Genomic DNA, 5,078 nt, shown 5'->3' with positions numbered 1-5,078 from the left:
CCCCCCAGCCTTCACCCTCATTCTTCTCCATACAAGTCTCTCCTCCCTAAATTCGCATGTTTCACTGGACACCGTGTGACCAGCTGCCCAGCACTGTCCCTTTCCCGCCCACACTTGGCCCAGGCTCCTGTCCTCCCCACAGGCCCCGGGCTGCAGGGGGCACTGGGAGCATGCACTGAGCTGGTGAAAAGGCCCTCGGCCCCTGAGCCACGAGGCCTTCCTTCGGTGAGGGGGCCGATCCTGACCCTGGGCTTTCCTGCTCAGCGGAAGGACACAGAAAAGCACAGCTCTGGCTGTGGGTCCCTGGAGATGCTGGAGGATGTGTGACATCAGACCTTGTCTCCGCTGGAACTTCTCTGCAACCAAGGGCCTCAGCCAAGCCCGGATTTGAGTTCACACCCAGGTCCACCATGGGTCCCCCGACCCTGATTCCCAGGCTTTATGGCCCGTGGGGAGTGGTCCCCGCCTCCTTCCACCAGGCAGGGACTCAAGTACTCAGAGGATTCCCAGCACACCGGGATGTGACAGGAGGTCGGAACCCCATCCCCCACGCCAGACAGACACCTGGGATGGGACGCCGGGACCCCACCCCGCGGCCCAGGGCAGAGAATCGGGACGGGACCCGGGGAACCTCCACGAGGGGAGGGGACAGGATGCGGGACCCCACCCCGCGGCCCAAGGCAGAGACTCGGGATGGGACCCCTGGGCCCACTCGCAGGGATGCGACAGGAACAACACGGCCCACCGCGGGTTATCGGGTGGGACCACAGGCCTCTCACTAGGAGAGGGGACAGGACGCCGGGCCCCCACCCCTGACCCAGGATGGAGACTCGGGTCGGGACCCGCGACACCGACGAGGAGCGGGGACAGGACGCCGGAAGCCCAGCCCGCGGCCGAGGGCGGAGACTCCGGACGGGATTCCTGGGGCCTGGAGACCGAGACCCACCGCCACTTGCGGCCGGATCCAGCCCCTCCCCGTGTCGCCCGGGCCCGCGACTCACCATCTCGGGGCTCCGCTCCGTGCTCTCCAGGACGCCTCCACGCGGCGCTGCAGCGGGTCAAGTGGGCGCGGCGCACACCCCACACCTGGGCGGGCTCGGGGCCGCCGAGCACCAGCCCGCGGCGCACGCAGACACGCCGTCCACGAGGGGAGGGTCCCGGGTCCCGCCCCCCAGGCCCGATTGGACAGTTTCCTGAGGGCGGGCCTTTCACCGCGATACACGCCCCCACGCTCCGATTGGGCGTTGCTTCAGATCCTGCAAAGTGACTGGATAGAAATACAGCGAACACCCTGCGACCCTGATTGGACATTGCTCCGAACTCCGCGACCTCGCACCGTGATAGGACAGCCTGCGGCCCTTCCTGTTCTGATTGGTTGGTAATCACAGCACTGCCCCCACGGGCCCTAATTGGGTAGAAGTCCGAGGCCCCGCCTCCCGGATCCCGATTGCGGCTTGCGGTGCTTGCTCCGAGGTTGGCTCCCCCAGTGGTACAGACCTGACAGCTGACCCGCCTGCGACCTCCTCCTGCCTGGGGTCTGAGTCCGTTTCCCCTTGGAGCCTCCCTTGTGCGGCACCTCATCGGGATACGACAGAAAAGAACCCTCCCTGGTCGACACCGGGAGAGGGGACGTCCACCTGTCCTCGGTATTCAAGCACAGCCCGGGAGCCGGTGACGTCACCGCGAGAAGAGGCCATCCTGGGTTGGGGCCTGACCTGTGACCCCGCGAGGCCGCGCCCTCCACTCCTCCTGGGATCCCGCGGCCCCGGCGGGCAGGGCCGCAGGCGGGACATGTTGGAAGACTCGGGTGTGCGTCTTGTGTCCTGCCAGGAAGGCCACGGCAGGTCCAGTCTGCAGCCGGTCCCTGCGAACGTGGGCTGTAGGGCGCTGTCGCCTTTGTTAGGTCCGGAGGTGGTACAGCCGGACAGACCCCAGACACTCAGTTTGACTCTGAAATGTGGCGGGGAACCGAGCTGCGGACTCCTGATTGCGGCCCAGGTCACGATCTCAGGGTCAGGAGGCCTCCGGAGCCTGCTCGTCCCTGTCCCGCCCCCTCGGCCACTCCCCGCCCTCACCTGCTCTCGCTCGCTCTCAGATAAATAAAATCTTAGAAAGAAAGAAAGAAAGAAAGAAAGGCGTGAGCTTATGGTCTGGGAATTGTATCTTCCTTTTTCAACAAACTCAAGGCCAGAACAGCCAGAAAACCATGCCTCGTGGCCGCCGCCGAGCAACTTTATTTCTCCAGATTAGACTCTCACCCCGGCCGTCCGTCTCCGGTTTCAAAGGCGTCATGTACTTCTGGGATACACTAGCAGCGCATCACGTGTCCCTACTTCGTGCCTTTTTGTGGGTGACAATCCTTGGTCTGTGTCCGCGCTGCACTTTCTTCATCCATCCGCGCCGGCGGCCTGGAGCGGTTCCCCATGTCCGCAGGTGTTGAGCAGCTTCTCGCCTCGCATTCATGCACACGTGTCTGCTTCCATTTAGGTAGGACGGGGATACGTGGGTCACATTTCAGTTCCGTGTTTAATTTCTTGAGGAAACACCACACTTTTCCCCACATGGGCTGCCCCCGTTCACATTCCCAGCAGCCATGCGCAGGGGGTCCGAGTTCCCCACATCCTCCCTGAGGCTTGTTTTCTGAATTCTGGATCCTAGTCCTCTTAGTGAGTGGGAAGTGGTATCCCCTCGTGGTTTTGACTTGTGTTTCCCTTGATGGGGAGGGTCCTTTTGCGCTTTTAAGGGCCATCGGTACAACGTCTTAAAGGAAATCTGTTGGCAAGTTTTTGTTCAGTGCTTAACTGGACTGTTGAGTTTTTGTATGCACATATGAATTCTTTGTGTATTCTGGATACTAAAAGCTTACGTATGTGATTTGTGGATCAATTCTCCCATTATTGGGGTGTCCCTTCAATCTCCTCATAGTGACCTTTGATGCCCAAAATACTTTAATCTTGCAGAAGCCTAATTTACATACTTTTCCTTGTGTTGCTTGTGGTTTTCTCTTCCCATTTAAGACCTTACTGAATGCAAATTCATGAGATTTCCCCCCTGTTTCTTTCACTCTTGGGTTTCCCAGGACAGCTTCTTTAGGGCTGGGGATACTCCTCAGAGCTGTCAAAGGCCTGGAACTGAGATGCTCTTGATAACGCACATGTACCTAGATAATCGTTCATCGTGAAAGGCCATGAACTAAAAGGTAAAGGAGTTTCTGTTTTAACTGATGACCTTTGGTTTCTGTGTGAAAATACTTCTACAGTCCCACCCTTTCATCATTATCTTACAACAAGGTGAGTGTCTAATGCTTGATCATTAGGGCAAGTCCCTTCACTTCATTATTCAAAAAGAATGGCCGATTTCTCACATTTGTTCTTATTTATGAAATTATGAAATGGGATTTATGAAGTTCCAGGGGGAAAATTGGTTATAATTTTGGTGGAATTCTATTGAAATGATTCAGCTCTCTGGTAGTTATACACATCATGGCAATATTGATTAATCATTTCTTAGAATATGCACCAGATTTGCATTTGTTTTGGTCTTTTTGATGTCGGTGAATATAACTGCACAATTTTCACATTAGGTTCTCTCCCTTTATAAGATTTACTTTGATACTTGAATAACTTATTTTAACTTTTATACATGTCACCCTTTACATACTATCTTTTTGATAGTGATTAGAAATGGAAGGACATCCTGAGCACATCCTGGAAACCTGTTAATTATCTTTTCTCTTTGATGACTGTGAAAGCTTGAGGTTCTATGTACACATTGGCTTTGGCTATGAAACAGGGTAAGGTCCTTTTCTTTACTGTAATTTTACACCCACATGTCCTGGTTTTGGCTGGGAGATCTACGATCCTGCCGAAGTGGACCGGAGTGATGGGTATTCATGATGTACATGTAATTCTACTGAGCAAGTGACTCTAAGCACATTTACGTATGCATTCTTGCATAAACTGCATTTTGGAGATGTCCTTCAAGAGGACTGGAGAGTTCTCATGTGTTCCTAAATTATTAAGTGTATTTGTCATTGTATAAATATTGAATACTACCAGACGCTTTTCTTCTGCCTACTAAGGTAATTTTAGATAGATCATTTGAAGTGTGGCATTGGGGAGCACCTGGGTGGCTCAGGCAGGTAAGTGTCCAACTCTTGATTTCGGCTCAGGTCATGATCTCAGGTCTGTGAGACAGAGCCCCGTGTTGGGCTCCAAGCTCCATGTGGAGTCTGTTAGAGATTCTCTCTCTTCCTCTCTCATTCTACTCCTCCCCCTTCATAATAAATAACTTTTAAACATACATCAAAACTACAAAAATAATATAAAATGGGGCATGGAGGTAAGTTAGATTCATTCATTCCATAACATGCTCCTGTAAATTCGACACACAGGGAAATCCACGAAATGCACATTTGACAGAAATATAACAAAAGAAACATCCATGGCATCACAACATGAACAAGAATGAGGCAGCGACACCCCCTGCCCCTGCAGACTCCAGTAACTCAGCTGCAAACGCGTTCTTTCCTTTTGGTTCCTTATTTTCATCACCATGTGCACACTGGATCTGTTCTCTACTGCATATAAAAAGGAGTCAAAGGTTCGTATCACTTTCACCAACTGAACCACCCAGGCGCCCCTCCTATCATTTTATATCAAAACTCCTTTGTTCACATACGCTTGGTCTTTCCTACCTTACACTCCACTCATTTGTACTCAGATGCCCTTGAAGGACCCAACCTTTTCCTGGGTTGATTCAGCTGCTTGCAGCTGGGGCACCTGGGTGGCTCAGTGGGTAAGCCTCTGGCAATGGCTCAGGTCATGGTCTCAGGGTCCTGGTATTGAGCCCTGCATCGGGCTCTCTGCTCAGTGGGGAGCCTGCTTCCCCCCATGGCGCTGTCTACTTGCAATCTCTGTCAAATAACATCTTTTTAAAAAAATCCTTGCAGATATCTTAATGACTCCATGATTTTTTGCTTGTAAAAGGAATGTTTCTAGTAAGTTTCTTCTCAAATTAGTTTTGAACTGGAGTGAAATCACGTAGCATTGTGAAGAGCTTATCTTCTCCTTGGATGT

The sequence above is a fragment of the Meles meles genome, chromosome 20 (assembly GCF_922984935.1).
Source record: "Meles meles chromosome 20, mMelMel3.1 paternal haplotype, whole genome shotgun sequence".
Taxonomy (NCBI): Eukaryota; Metazoa; Chordata; class Mammalia; order Carnivora; family Mustelidae; genus Meles; species Meles meles.
This window is presented reverse-complemented; position numbering follows the sequence as displayed.